Source organism: Neolamprologus brichardi, chromosome 18, assembly GCF_056152115.1.
Source record: "Neolamprologus brichardi isolate AB-2024 chromosome 18, ASM5615211v1, whole genome shotgun sequence".
Lineage (NCBI taxonomy): Eukaryota > Metazoa > Chordata > Actinopteri > Cichliformes > Cichlidae > Neolamprologus > Neolamprologus brichardi.
In genome coordinates, this window is record NC_142121.1 from 23,364,741 (window position 1) to 23,381,834 (window position 17,094).

Below are 17,094 nucleotides of genomic sequence, written 5' to 3' on the forward strand. Positions count from 1 at the left end.
AAGCGCTGCCACCTGCCGCTCGTTGAGGTCCGAGTCCGCTGGGTCCCAATCGTGTCTTCGTGGCACGGGTCGTGTCATTCTGTCAGGCGTTGTGTGGAGGCGAGGAAGAAGGAACCCAAACGCAGGACTCACAGGTAGGTGAAGACTGGTGGATGTTTATTATAAGGAGTGGAGGAACAGAGGGTGAACGGACACTGACTGGCTGGAACACTGAATGGCTGGCTGACTGAGAGAACACGGGGAGGACAACATCACACGAACATCATCAATGACACGACAAAGAACGAATGGAAATAGAAGACCTAAATACACAGACTGATGAGGATGATAATGAGAGACCGGTGAGTACACAGCTGAACATAATCTGGCTAATGGCACGAGACGAGGTGACAGGAACAAACAGGAAGTGACGAAATAAACTGAACGTGAACAAAACGGAAAGCACTGGGTCACCGACCCAGGAACCCTGACAGGCACTGGGTTATGCTTATAGCAGGAGAAAATATTGCCAGTAACTAATCTTTGCCAGCAGATGGAAGCATATTCCCAGGTCTATGAAGTTAGCAGCACAGATGTTAGCGCAATACTCTATTGTAGTTATACTTTTGTGTGGTTTTTATTGGCACATTTCTTTCTTCAGAGCACTTAATATTTTTTTAAAGTCTCTTTTAAAGAGTTAAGTGAGCCAAATACGTCAAGTGTTGTTTATCCAATTTAAAAAGCTACAATAGAAGTGACTTTATAGTTTTTCTCAGTCGACTTGTCTCAATTCTCATAGCATAAAAGTCATTTTTACCACTCTTAATGCATTTTTGAAAAACAGTAAGGACATTTTTCATTACACAAAGTAACCTATGCAGAATTCACTACAATAATGAAAACTTTTTTTCTCATTTTTCAGACCATGAATTGTCAGTCAGTAACTTTAACTCTGTGATGAATAAATTAAAAAACCTTTAACCGCCCATGTTTAGTGTTGTTGTTGTTTTTTTTTTCTAAAGACCTTAATGACTTCGGAAAAAGGTTTTTACAGGTCTAATGTAGAGTTGAAAAATTGATGAAAAAATAATAGCGGTGTCAGGGTTGGTTGAAGAAGGAGCCAAATGCAGGTCTTTCTGAATGAAATGTGTTTATTTACAATGAAAAGAAACTATGAAACATTGCGTGGGTTCCCAATCCCCGTGCCGTGATTCTGCTCCTTTATATGTGGTGAAGTTTTGTCCTCCTCGGTGCCTATGTACAACAGTGCGCTGCTCCCTCCACATGTTTCCGCAATCCACCTGGAAACAAGAGATGCCATGGTGAGTACAGTCACATCCACCGGCCGACAAAAACACTTTAACTATTCCAACAGCTCAGCAAGAGGTGAGTGATTATCCTCAGGTGTGTCTGGCTCAAAGGCGGGAGACTCTACAGGCCTCGTGTGGCAGCAAAATTCAAATGCGTACACAAATTATCAGTCCTGTGAAACCTCAATGCATGGAAGTGTATTTTAAAATAACTATATAGAATTCTGCCACTGTCATTGTGCTTTGAATTGTCAGCTTAACTATTATGTTATGGATCTTCAAATAGGGAGCCCCAAAACAGGAACTGGAACTGGTTTTCTATTTAAAAAATCATTGTCTCTGTGAGGGTTACCCAGTGGGCAACGCAAAGCTTGGCTGGAGCCAGAAAGGAGACTCACCCAGCTCTAATTGTTTCTCAGCCCTCCAGATGTCGATCCTGCTGCCTCTAAAGGTGTGCTTGCCAAACTGTCCCTCTGCACTTGGTAACTTATATGGTACCTGTTAAGTCTTTTGGCTGTGCTGTAATAACAATGAGAAGTTTATATCTTTGCTGATTCTTAAGGGGGTTAAAAAGGAAAAGTTCTCAATTTATACTTTTCGATCATTCAGCATATTTTATTATGTTTAGCAGGAGCAAAGCAAATTAAAATCAAATTATAATAATCACATAATCAAATCACTTGAATTATACTCATCTGATTAACAGCTAATGCTATTTTGAGACAATAGATGGTAAAGAGAGAACGGACATATCAAAGCTAATCTTCTGTTCTGCTCGCCTGGCAGGAGATGAAAAGAAGAACAAGTCATTTCTTCTGCACAAAACTTTTATACCTGGTCCTAATGTCCCACTTCTTTCACAGCATTACATCTTCTGAGATAACATCTGGCTTTACCCGTAGTGACATCGAATCACGAGATGCCCAGCCACATATCATCGCTCTGCATGTGACCTTACTTCAACATGATTTAAAACAAAATTCAAAATCATTGCATTTTCTTCTTTTCTATATCGTACTTTAACATGATTTATCAATAACTTTATCGCATATGAATATTCTGTCAGGTGTGCGAAGGCTGTACCCAAATGCAGGACTTTCTACGTAGAACACAGTGCGTTTATTTACTGTGAAGCAAAAACAATATGCAGATAAATCCCCGTGCATGCTCCTGGTGAGTGTGCTTTCCCTATTCCGGTTCAGTGTGTTCTCCCAGTGTCCATGGTCTGTGTTTCCGCTCCCTTGGTGTCTATATGCAACCTGCTCGCTTCGTCCATTCGTTTCTGCAACTCTCCTGGAAATCCTAGTAATATCCACCCTGCCTCAAGTGCAGTCAGGACACCAAGATACTGATGTGCACACACACACACACACACACACACAATGTGGGGAAAAGGGAAACGAGGGACATCAACACAATGCATAAACATGGCATTTTACCCACCGAGGACTGCGGACTATGACATATTCAGTCAAACACTGATTTTCATCAGCTCAGTTATATAGGAACACTGTTTCTCACATTTTCTCTACATAACCCAGTAAATCACAAAAAACTCATTATATCTTCTTTTATTAAATCATACATATCAAAGTCAAAGTTTGCTTTGCCAAACTCTACATGCCCCCGACAATTATTCGGGCTACGCCATGTTTGCATTTCCCGGTGATGCAAATAATCCCAGCAGAGAGAAGTACACACACACGCGTGTACGCACACACACGTGTACGCACACCAAATCAAAGTAAAAGGTAAAAGGTATTAATTCTTGATTAAATCTATTTTTGATTATATTCTGATTTGATATATTTTTAATAATACTTTGATTACAATTGATTCATTCACTTCATGTTAAACAATTATTAGAGACTGGTTCATGACCATCTGGTATCAGTCGTGATGGGAAAAATTTATATTCCCCAGCCAGTGGTTCCTGGAGGTTGATGATATTCACATGGGAAGAATATTTGTGAAGTCACACAGCCCTACAGACTGTTGAGTGACCCCATGGCAACCACCTGTCACTAGGGAAACTTTTTTAAGATTAGGCTTAAAATTTTCCTTTTTGACAAAGCTTTTAACTTAATCTAATGTGCTGATTTTATTGTTTTAAAATTAATTCTAATTAATCTATTTATTTATTTTTATTGTTATTCAATGTATCATTTTTGGCATGTCACGTGTACAACACTTTGTTTTCAGCTGGGAGTTGTCTGAAAGTGTCTGAAAGCTATATAAATAGCTTGTTTGCTTGCCTGTTGTTAGGGCTGAATCAGATGACCCTGAACCATCCCTAATTTATCCTGCAAGAGGTTTAGGCTGCTGGGAGGCTTCCAATGATGCACTGTGTTTAATCCATCGTTTTACTCCATGTGTGTTTATTCATCACTATTATATTAATCCTTAGCAATTATTAAACAATGGCCCTTTTTCTTATAGTCTTTTCTCTTGTCTTCCCCTTTCAAACCCATTCAGTCACAGTAGGTGGCTGTCCCTCCCTGAGCCTGCTCTGCTGGGGGATTCTTCCAGCGACTTTTTCCTTCCCACTATCACCAAGTACTTGTTAATACAGAGTGGTGTAGTTGTTGAGATTTTGAATTGACAAACAATGATGGGGCCTTCAGTTGATGAGTGGTTTATTACAATTGACAGATTGATGATTTAGCTGTTTATTAGTTTGCCAATAAAAAATATCTTCCTGTGGATAACAGTTTAGACTTAAGATCAAAATATCTTCAGTGGGAGTGCGTGTCAGTACAACAGGAAACCATAAGGGAGGCGGCTAAATCCTATTTCATAATCAAATTGTTGTTTATTTCCATAGATAGGGTCTATTGGTAATTCAAATATCAGAGTTCCCTCAGAGACTGACTTTCAAAAAGACAAGGACAAAAAGAAATAGCATGTGCGACAAACATAGACAACACTTGAATTGGGTAAACGATTAAAGAATGGTTTGTATAGTACGCACCTATTCTGTGGCCTTAACACTGTTAAGCCCAGCCACCTGTGATTAGTATGAACTTCTGGTTGATAAAACTAGAATCCCACTAGCTCTAGCTTCAAATTTGATCATTGAGGTCCAGCCAAGAAATACATCTAAGTCATTCTTTTTCAGGATTAGACTGTGAAATAAGTGTGATTATTCTGAGAATACTATGGTATTACTCTGTTTATTTATTATTTCAATCACTGTTTTTTTTTCTATTGACACTAACTAAATCCTCCGCAAGATAAATCATAGCCAGTTTACAAAAAGGCTTCATAATTAAATTGGTTGTCGCAAATTATAATTAGACAGGAAAAGGAAATAGTTTTCTACATGCCTACAATCTGAACATGCAACACAGTAGGCATCGGTGAATCAACAAGGAAGTCAACTGTTTTACATAAGTCAATGTGATTCACTTGGAAATGACATTACCTTCATCTCCAGTTAACCAAACAGTCAGAGTCATGGATTGGTTTTGGTCATTAGTTTGGTGTTTCTTACTCCTGACAGGTTTCCTGCCTCCTTACAGCAGTGAGTAACACATAATTCTTTATATAGAATATATAGAAGCACTATCTGTACAAAAAAGGGGGGAACGATGGTTATAAATGCAGGATTGTATTTCTTATGTTTTCAATTTTGAGGTTTATCTGTGAGTCTCTATACTGAAATGAACTTCATAAATTTAATGTAGAAAAAGAAGAAGGTGGCGTTCGCTGAACAAGAGCTTAGTGTTCATGATTTATGTTGCGAAGCTTCTCTTAGTCTGAGTTTGTCACAGGCCTTAAGCACTTAGTTTTGCCTCTGATTGTACAGGTTGTACTTACAAGCATTTATGTGTTTTTTCAGGTAAATATGCGGAGGTACAAATGTTTAGATGACATATTAATTTTGAAGTGGGGTGTTAAGGGGCTTATATGACACAGCAAAGCAAATTTAGCAGGAAACTTTACATGTGTTTACATTATTTGAATTGAATTTGCAGTAATGGTGTTGTTAATGTTTGCACTCATTTAAAAAATGTATCAAATGGTGCTATGTTATTCTAATCTTCTGCTATCTCTCTTTTTTACACTGCTGGCTTTATAGTTACTATAAATCAATAAATCAATCAAATTAATTTCACTTTGCTCTGCAGACAAACTGAAGCGATTTCCACGTCTCCTTTATCAGGCTGCGGGACATTAAGCTTTCATGTTTACAAATTGTACAGCTGTCACCTTAAAAATAAACAGCAGAGTGTGCTCAGTGACAAAATAATGAGCTAAAGATTTTTTCCTTTTTTTTTTTGTTGCTTTATAGATTTTTAATCATTATTTTTTTATTTATTTTATTTTATTTCAAGTAGTTCAGAACAATAGTTCCCCAGGCTTTCTAAAGGTCTTCTCATTGGACAGCGGCTCCTTTTATACTCCTTTTCCTGAGAATACTTAAAGACATGACAGGAAAGCTTGCCTATAACATTTCATGCTGTGCTAAAGAATAAAGGTGGTCATACCAAATATTAACTTTCAAGCTCATTCAAATCAAAATACAAAATAAATGTTTTTTACCTTGTAGAAGTATTAATGGTAACCTTTGTCCAGGTAGTTAGAAATACTCTCTAAATAATAATGTGCATGAGCTCACATGAGTCCACCAGTACATATTTTACATATCTGTCTCGGTGTGTTCAAGGTGCTACTGGTTGTGCGGGCGCACCAGTTCTATGTTGCCCTGGTCAGAACAGCTCCTGTGGAAGAGAGGGGTGTTTCTGTGACGAGGCCTGTGAGGAATCGGGTGACTGCTGTCCTGACTATAGTTCAACCTGTGGACAATGTAAGTGAAGGCAAACACAGAGACTAGAAATACAGACATTTGCATTTTGACTACAAATGTTCCCGCTGCACTACCAAGCAGAGACTGCTCAAAAAGCTACAGCATTACATCTGCAATAAATATCATAACGGCTTCTTTGTCTCAGCATCCACCGTTTCACCAACACTTTCTTCCGTCTCTACTAAGCCAACTACAGGTTTGTCACCATTTAAGAGCTATTTCAAAAATTCACATTTACACATTCACATTATTTGTGTACTACCAAGCAGAGACTGCTCAAAAAGCTACAGCATTACATCTGCAATAAATATCATAATGGCTTCTTTGTCTCAGCATCCACCGTTTCACCAACACTTTCTTCCGTCTCTACTAAGCCAACTACAGGTTTGTCACCATTTAAGAGCTATTTCAAAAATTCACATTTGGGACTTCCGGTCAGCATGCGACCCGAGTAGACGCAGGAACGAACTGCTCCGGTGAACTTAACTCCGCTTTGACCAGTTTCACCCCTTCAACTGCCACCTTTAAGTCGCTTACACTCGTAACTACTTTTCTAGTGTTTTGAACACTTTTGACCCTTTCCAATGGCTTCTAAGAGTGCAAAAGCGAACAAAAAGGAGGACGCTAGCTTAACACTGGAGGCTATCACCACGCTGCTCCAGCAGCACCGAGATGAGTTGGCATCTGAATTTAAGACCTCATTTAACGCCCTCGATTCAAAACTGGACCAGGTACGACAGGCCCAAGAGGAACAGGCCGAGAGAGTTTCGTCCTTGGAGCTTGCAACTGAAGACCTGAGCCAACGTGTCGCTGACCTTGAAAACACGTGTGCCGCTCTTCGCGAAGACAACAAGCAGCTAAAGAACAAAGTCACCGACCTGGAGAGCCGTAGCAGGCGTCAGAACATCCGCGTCCTTGGTCTGCCTGAAGACACTGAAAGTGGGCGCCCCACTCACTTCTTTTCCAACCTTCTCTGTGAGTTATTGGGCAAAGAAATACTTCAGTCTCCACCGGAGATAGAGCGCATCGCTCCCTCGCAGCGAAGCCGCCTGTGGGATGCCCACCTCGCCCGGTGATCATCCGCCTGCACCGATACCAGATCAAGGACCTCATCATCCGAGAAGCTAGGAGGAGAGGGAAATTCGACTACCGAGGCGTGCCTATCCGAATTGTGGAGGACTACAGTCCCGAGGTCCTCAATCAGCGGGCGCAGTACAAGGACATTATGTCGGAGCTCTACGGGCGAGGCCTGAGGCCGGCTCTCCTCTTCCCAGCACGGCTTCGCATAATGCAGGCCAGCGGCGCCAGAAAGTTTTTCAGCTCCGTGGACGAGGCTCAACAGTACATTGAGAGGCTCCCAAAGGCTCCGGAAGCCCCATGAAGAATTATTACTAATAAAACAATGGCACCAAATGCAGGTACCAAACATTCCATACAGGTATAGAGGCGCAGTCGGCATCCACGTAAGACGTTGCTTTTCCCCTTCGAGTGTAGCGATATAGTCTGAATGCTATAGTGCTGAAATGCTGATTATCGAGTTAAATTAAAGTAATAATCTTATTATTTTTCTTTCTTTGATAAATAAGGAGACAACCTCATTGACCTCTACCCGTTGGCTAATAATGTAATACCTGTTGCACGGAGACGGGGAGTTTTGTTACCTACTCGTAGCCTTCTGTCTGTTCCTATTCAATAATTCATTTATACCAGTAGTACTTATTGAAGTACATCATCTTTTTTGTGTTTGGTTGTTTGCTTACATACTTGGACTCTGCTTTGAAACACTCCAGCAATTACATTTGGACTTGGTGGCTGATACAGTTTCAAAACTTAACAGTATTATAAGGGGTTTCAGCTTACTATGCTATGGCCACCGGAGCAGTGGTTCGACTGCTTCAACACCTAGGTTATTGCTATCATAGACAGGAGGAGTAACACTCTAAATATGTTAAGTTTGAAGAGCTCGCTGCTTGTTCTTGTTCTTTTTTTTGGCAGCCATTTTCTGTTGTGGGGAGGGTTTGGGGAGGGTAAGGGTCACTGCTATGAACCTCAGACACTGTTTTTTTTTTTTAACCTGTTCTGAACTAATTTCCACCCACTGTAAAGTTATTCTGTTCTTATCATCTAAGGCCAGTGTGCATATTTTCTTTGCTCTATAAATCAGATGAGTCTGCAATTTAACTTTCTAAGCTGGAATGTTAAAGTTCTAAATCATCCAGTCAAGAGAAGGAGGGTTTTGTCACATGTTAAACACCATAACACTGACGTGGCTTTCCTGCAGGAGACCCACGTCAGGGCCTCTGATAATGTCCGTCTTTTCTCCCGTTGGAGGGGCCAGTGTTTTCACTCACTTTTCCAGGCTAGGGCACGTGGAGTCTCTATATTGGTCAGGCAGAACATTCCCTTTGAGGCCCACAATGTCATAGCAGACAAATATGGTAGATATATCATAGTCAGTGGGAAACTGTATAACAGTCTTGTTGCCCTAGTAAATGTGTATGCTCCTAATACAGATGATGAGAATTTCTTTAAACAACTATTCTCCTCTTTACCCGACTTAAATGTCTACTCTCTTTTTCTGGGGGGTGATTTTAACTGCTGGTTAGACCCAGCCCTGGATCGCTCATCCACTAAGAGTAATGTTTTAAGCAAATCTGCATCTGTCATTCATGCCTTTCTATCAGAATATGGAATGTGTGATGTTTGGCGTACCCTAAATCCTCATAAAAGAGATTACTCCTATTTTTCACATGTGCACCATACATATTCAAGAATTGATTACTTTATCATTGACACTAATTGTCTGCAGCAGGTCCACTCCTGTGCCTACCATAGCATAGTTATTTCAGATCACGCCCCTCTTACTCTGTCTCTGTCTCTTCCATATTCTCCTGTTAAAGCTGCGCAGTGGCGTTTCAATTCAACCCTCCTGTCGGATGAAAATTTTGTAAAGTTTATCCAGGATGAGATACGCTTTTACTTTGCCACCAACTCTTCCCCAGAGACTTCCAGCCTTGTCGTATGGGATGCCTTTAAGGCGTATATCAGAGGCCAGATTATTGCTTATTCTGCAAGAATTAAAAAACAGTCCACCCATGAAAGGAATAAGTTAATGCAACAAATTAAGGAGACTGATGAACAGTATGCTCTCAAACAGAGTCATGAAATATTTAAAAAGCGTGTAGAACTTAAAACAAGACTTGACCTACTCACAACGTACTCGACTGAACGTTTACTCTTACATGACAAATCCAAATTTTATATGCATGGTGACAAACCTGATAAATTACTGGCGAGCCTTCTAAAAGGTTCTAGGGCAAGGCAAAGTATTCTTAAAATTCGACAACAAGATGGCAACATAGTCACAGATCACGAAAAAATCAATGAAGTGTTCAGGGATTTTTACTCACAGCTTTACACCTCGGAGTCCCAAACTGACTGTAATGCAATTAATGAGTTCTTAGCTAAACTTGACATTCCTGAAATTCCACCAGAACTTAAAACAAGGCTGGATGAACCCATCTCCCAGTTAGAAGTTTCCTTGGCTATAGCTTCAATGCACTCCGGTAAGTGTCCAGGCCCGGATGGCTTTCCGTCAGAATTTTTCAAACACTTCTCTTCATTACTGTCCACACAGCTTAGTGCAATCCTCACGGACTGCAAGGAACAGGGATCTCTTCCTCGATCATTCTATGAAGCCTGTATTACACTTATTACAAAGAAAGGAAAAGATCCGTTGGAATGCGCCTCCTATAGACCCATTTCTCTACTGAACACAGACGCTAAAATATTAGCCAAGATACTTGCCCGTAGACTAGAAATAGTTCTTCCAAAAATTATTTCGAAAGACCAGACAGGCTTCATTAAAGGTCGTCATTCATATTTTAACATAAGGAGGCTATTTAACATAGTCTACTCCAGCTCTACAGACTCTGATGAATGTGTAGTCTCGCTTGACGCTGAAAAGGCCTTTGATCGAGTTGAGTTTGATTATCTCTTTGCAGTCCTTGATAGATTTGGCTTTGGAGCGAAATTTACTTCATGGATTAAATTACTCTACTCTCAACCATCTGCTACAATACGAACTAACCTCCAACTGTCAAAACCTTTCAAACTTCACAGAGGCACACGCCAGGGATGCCCTCTCAGCCCCCTGCTTTTTGATCTGGCCATAGAACCCCTTGCCATTGCGTTCCGCAGTTGCAAAGATGTACACGGCATTTGGAGAAACAATACAGAACATAAGGTCTCGCTCTATGCAGATGATCTCCTGCTCTTTATTTCTAAGCCCTTAGCCTCACTACCATCTGCATTGAATCTGCTTAGTCAATTTGGTCAGATTTCAGGGTATAAACTGAACCTTAATAAAAGTGAGCTTTTCCCACTAAGTAGCAAAGCAAGTATGTTAGACTTCACCTGCTTGCCCTTCAGAGTTGAAAGGGAAAAAATTACATATTTGGGAATCACAGTGACAAAAAAACATAAAAACCTTTTCACAGAAAATGTGAGTGCATTGCTGAACCAAGTGAAGCGGTCCCTTACCCACTGGACACCACTCTCTATGTCTCTGGTAGGACGTATCAATTCAATTAAAATGACCATTCTACCCAAATTTTTATACCTTTTCCAGGCCATACCCATTTTCATTCCCAACACTTTTTTCAATAAGCTGAACTCTGTCATCTCATCTTATCTATGGCAGGGTAAACGCCCAAGGCTTAATAAGATGCATCTTCAAAAATCTAAAATTGAGGGTGGGTTTGCACTTCCCAACTTTCGTTTCTATTATTGGGCTGCTAACATACGATGTTTGGTGTTTTGGTATTTTTACCATAATCGGAGTGGTTGTCCTGACTGGGTCACTATGGAATTGCATAGTGACAACAGTATAGCCTTACCAGCTGCACTTTGTTCTCCACTCTCATCCTCTTCATTCAACTTCATTCCCAACCCTGTAGTGGTGCACTCATTAAAAATATGGGGCCAGTTTAGGAAATATTTTAAACTTTGTGACTTCTCCCTTCCCAGCCCCATTGCATCTAACCATCTCTTTAAACCTTCTACCCAGGATGGTGGGTTTGCGGAGTGGCACAGAAGTGGAATAACTTGTTTTAAGGACCTATTCATAGCCAACAAACTAGCATCATTTGAACAACTTGCTAATAAATATATTCTTCCACCATCACACTTTTTCAGATACTTGCAAGTCAGGCACTTTATTTGTTCCCAGACTTCGGGCTCGAGCCCTCCACCAGAGCCTACACTACTAGAAACTATCCTACAACTCAGTCCAACCAATAGAGGGCTGATTTCCTTGCTTTACAATAAAATGTTAAATTTGACACATACCTCTTCATCCAAGCTCAAGACACTGTGGGAAGAAGACTTAAACATGACAATCTCTGACGAAACATGGGCCTCTATACTCAAACATGTCAACACAACATCATTATGTGCCCGCCACTGTTTAATCCAGTTCAAAGTGGTGCATAGAGCCCATTTCTCAAAATCCAGATTATCCCGTATCTACCCTGACATCACTCCATATTGTGACAGATGCAAAACTGCTGAAGCCTCACTGATCCACATGTACTGGTCTTGTCCCAGTCTCGTTCAGTTCTGGACAGATGTTTTTCATACCCTGTCCAGGATTCTCAATGTGACGCTGGCCCCCGGCCCCCTTCTTGCTCTGTTTGGCATCAGTGGGAATGAGGTGCTTTTACCGGCCTTTAAAAAACAGGCATTATCATTCTGTTCCCTGTTGGCCAGGAGGGCAATCCTACTGAGGTGGCGGGACGCTGCCCCCCCCACTCACAAACAGTGGTTATATGACCTCATGGCCTGTCTAAAACTGGAAAAGATAAGACACTCACTTCAGAACTCCACTGGGAAATTTCAAAACATGTGGGGACCCTTCCTTGATGCTTTTCAAGATCTATAAGAATTTTTCAGCAAACTCTCTTAAGTCTGGTGTGGAATTACAGTGTGCAGGTGCAGGCAGTGACCTGGGTGGGAATGAATGGGATTGTTTTGCAGGGATTATGTTACTTTGGGATATATTATACATTTGTTTATATTTTTCTCTCTTTTTTTCTCTTTTTTTCTCCCCCTTTTTTTTTTCCTTTTTATCTCACAGCCGAAGATACATTTCTGAACTCATTTTACAGCTTAAATGTACTACTTAACCTTAATGTACAGATCATCTGTAATCCTTCTCTTTTCTTTCTGTTTATGTGTATAATATATATGTTGATGTTTATGTGTATAAAAGGAAACCTCTTAATAAAAAAGACATTGTTTAAAAAAAAATTCACATTTACACATTCACATTGTTTGTGTACTACCAAGCAGAGACTGCTCAAAAAGCTACAGCATTACATCTGCAATAAATATCATAACGGCTTCTTTGTCTCAGCATCCACCGTTTCACCAACACTTTCTTCCGTCTCTACTAAGCCAACTACAGGTTTGTCACCATTTAAGAGCTATTTCAAAAATTCACATTTACACATTCACATTGTTTGTGTACTACCAAGCAGAGACTGCTCAAAAAGCTACAGCATTACATCTGCAATAAATATCATAATGGCTTCTTTGTCTCAGCATCCACCGTTTCACCAACACTTTCTTCCGTCTCTACTAAGCCAACTACAGGTTTGTCACCATTTAAGAGCTATTTCAAAAATTCACATTTACACATTCACATTGTTTGTGTACTACCAAGCAGAGACTGCTCAAAAAGCTACAGCATTACATCTGCAATAAATATCATAATGGCTTCTTTGTCTCAGCATCCACCGTTTCACCAACACTTTCTTCCGTCTCTACTAAGCCAACTACAGGTTTGTCACCATTTAAGAGCTATTTCAAAAATTCACATTTACACATTCACATTGTTTGTGTTACTCCTGAAAAAACTGTCTAATCACCAAATGTTTAAACTACTCTAGTTTGCACGTTAAATTATATTCTAAACATGCAATTCTTTCTTTCTTTCTGCCCAAATAGCAATTGTTCGCCTAAAGGTTAATTTTCAAGGTCGTTTTGAAAACCAAGAACAAGCAATTTTAGAAATTTCATCTTTTGTAAGTACAAACAGTATTAAAATGTACAGTAAACCTTACAGTGAAAAGAAAAACAACAACATGCATTAATGATAATTTTTTCAATAATCAGTCTCATCTCTCTCATAGCTTCAGGGACTTTTCCAGGAGAGCTGTAAGGGCTGCACAGTGAAGGTCAAACCCGTGTGAGGCTTTTGGCAATGAAAGCGTGATTTTGGATAAAACGACACCGTGATGACAGACTCCAACACTTCTGAGAGCAGAATCATCTGTTAAATATAAATAAGCTGTTAAAGTTAACTATTTCAGAATTAATAAAGCACTCTATGTTTGTATTCATGTAGCAGCATCTACATCCTTCTGAGCTCTTATTCTAGTTTTTATTTTAAACTCAATCAAAGAAAACATTTATAGCACATGTGCTTTGTTTGATTCACTCTTTTCTGTGTTTTTCATAATAAAAGTCACAAGTTTACTCTTTACTAACTATTGTCAAGATCCAACGCTGAGTTGACAGGTTCTTTTTCACATTAAAAATATAGAGGAATGTTTTACACAGATGTGAATGTTTACTATATATTTAGATTATAAGGGTTTTTAACAGATTTCACTTCACTTCCCATTTTATGGGAAAAATCAAGAAAAAAATGAAGAAATTCTCACAATTATCTGGCAGAAAAACAATTCACCGTACAAATCCAGTCTTACTAAGATATGATACTCTGAAACATGTCTGTGCTGCTGAGGCTTGGCTTTAGTGCTGTTAGAATTTTCCACATGACGTGTGACATAATTACATTAAACCCACATGTAATATATCATTCATTTGAACTTCATTTGAAAATCAATGACATTAATGACTTAGTCTCTATTTCTGCCATGATTAATGTAATCTTGCATAATTATAAACACATTCATTGTAGCAAATAAACAAATAGAAATCCTTTTTTTGTTCATATGTGTTTTTATATTTCATAATGTATATTCCACTGTGTAAGATTGGTTTAATTGATTTGTGCTAGTTTTCTTTTTCTGTGTGTGTTGTGCTAAATAACTCAGAATTTATTGTTTTCATTTGTAGATGATATTAGCTCACATTTAATTATCCTGATTTCTTGCAGATTCTTCATGTGTGTTCAATAAAAGCAAATAAATCATAAATTTTTTTATGCATGCAAAGCAGTGTTTCCCAAATGGTGATGGGAAGGCACACCAGTGTGTCTGAAGACAAATTCAGACATGATTTGGTATTTTGTCAATCAAACCCTATTATTATAATCCCTGGAAAACAAGTCATATTAATACAAATATATAGCTCTAATTGGCAGGGATGAGAATGACATTTGTGATGTGGTAAAATTTATCACTGTCTTGGGAGAAAAAATAAACATTAATGCTAGAGCAGGCAAGACTGGGGATCTTAATGGTCTGTCTTCTGAGAGAAAAAACAAGCATCTTTATCTAACAATGCGTCACAGCACCAGCTTTGATTTCAAAGTTCCCATGAGAAAACACCCTGGTGTATTTTGCTGTAGCTCCTATGGAGCTAATCTAAAAGGGGATCATCATTTAGAATCAATGTAAAAGATTTTTTAGGCACCTAAACATTTAGCATATGAGTGGGAGCCCTTCATGCTATTTGTTCAGAGGTAATGCTCTTATAGCTGAGCAGTCATGAGTGTTTGGAACAACAGGCCACTCAAATCAAGAAAGACAAAGACGTTTGTCAAACTGGACAAAACTGAAGAAAAACGGACAAAAGTTCACAAATATGAAGTGAACAGCAGAAGCAGAAGCACGGCTTCTTTTGTTGGAGCTTATGTTCCCTAAGTAGCACCTTTATTCCAACCTGTCCTAGCTTCATGTAATCCCAAAGGAATTTAATTTTTTTAAGATAAGGGTTTCTTTTTTTAGGAATCTTTCCTCTCCTTTGAACTGTCTACACAGTGCTATTGTCCCCCTTTGTTTAGAAAAGAAAAACAGATCAAAAGCATCCATTATTCCTCCAGTCATCAAATTTCTCAACATGAGCATCATATAGGTTTCTGAAAGGGTGACAATCAACCCCGAGATGCAAGGAGAGCGAAACTTTCTGTATATTGTTTTGGTTTTTGCTTATTTTTGTTGTTTTGTATTTGTGGTGTGTGGTGTGTACGAATGTCAGGTGGAAGCCAATTTCCCCTTCGGCATATTTGTCATATTTTGCCATTTTGATACTCAAGCAATGTGAACCAGTCAGCCTAATTAATGGTATGGCCCTGATTAATGCAAATGTGAACATCTACAAACTTTTTTTCAGCTCGTTTTATTAGTGCCGGCCCTCAATCACAATTACTTGGCCGTGGGTGACGCTTGTAGCAGGAGAAAATATTGCCAGTAAACGGTTTAGTGGCGAATAATCTTTGCCAGCAGGTGGCAGCATATTCCCAGGTCTTTGACGTTAGTGACACAGACGTTAGTGCAATCCAGCACTGTAGTTAAAAGTTTGTGTGGATTTTATTGGCACGTTTCTTCAGATCACATAACAGGTAATATTTTCTTAAAGTCTATTTTAAAGACCTCGGTTGAGTCGTTTATCCAATTTCCAAAGATACAAAAGGAGTGACATTAATAGTAAAAACAACAACAACAACAAACAAAATATATATGTTTTGCATGCATGTGTTTCCACATCTCCAGTGAAACAGTGAAGGCTCTGCACCAAGAACATCTGATATATCAATCAACTGAGACAATAAAAGTCATATCATATCTATTTCTGATTGTTTGCAGGTAAAACAGCTAAAGTCACGGGGTAATAAAATGACGTAAACCCACGCATCTGTTTAGCGTGAACTGTCTGGTGAGAGAAAATATTCGCAGTCATGCTCCAAACGTGAAGTCGGTGCTGTACACTAGTACAGGTGGTGACCCCAAACTCTTCATGCCAGGAGGATGAGACAAAAATGTAATTATGAGTGAAGAAGAGGAAACAGCTCCACATGGCCTCGGGGATTGGCATAACCTTTTGGGGCGGATAGTTCAAATTAGACCGGTGTCACTCCAGACCCACCTTTGACCCCGGAAACTTAACTTCTGCAGGATCCAGAAGAAGGCTTTTGCATTTTTAGTTTATTATTATGTATCTTTACTTTTACTCCGTGTCTGCGCGATGACCCGAGATGCATATCACATTGTAGCTGCCAAAAAGTGACTGTCTGCCAAAAGGTGATTTCCGGTATTTACCAAAAAAGTGACTTTCCGTATTTAAACTGCTGTAGAGGATTTGTTGTCCTATATGCGAAATATATGTCAAATGTGTCACAAACATCATTACTGTCACAAGGTAGAAGCACTTTTTTTTGGTGAAGAGGATTTTATATATCTTATATATATATATAGTTAAAATTACATAAAAACACGTTTTTTTAAAGCGTGATCTGGCCAAGAAGGTACCTGAAATTGCAACAAATATAAGAATAGTTCTGTAAACATATTTTAAGTTAACAAAAAATACCAGATTGGTCATAATGTGGGTACAATAACTAAGAATCATAAAGATACTTTAAAAAAAACAGGTAACTTTTAAATTTGTATATAAATCCTGTTCACTAAAGTCTATTTACCAATATACGTGAAGACATTACACATACACAACACACGGAAACATTGGAAATCAGTTATTGGCAGCCGATCACTTTTTGGCACACACCGGTCTGCTAATTTGAAGCGTCCTCCTGTTCTCCGCAAAGGTAACGTTTGCGCTGCGTTGCGCAAATGAGAAGCGTGTGTTCTCTTTGCACAGTCCTCTGCACAATCCCTGAAGTTAATTCTGTAGAATGAGTCGTGGGTTCACGTTTCGCCACAGCTTTGTAAACTTAGATCATGTGGGGTCACGGAGAGGTTGGGGCGGCCCTGTAGCCGTGCGTCAAGTCTCCACAGATCAGTTACA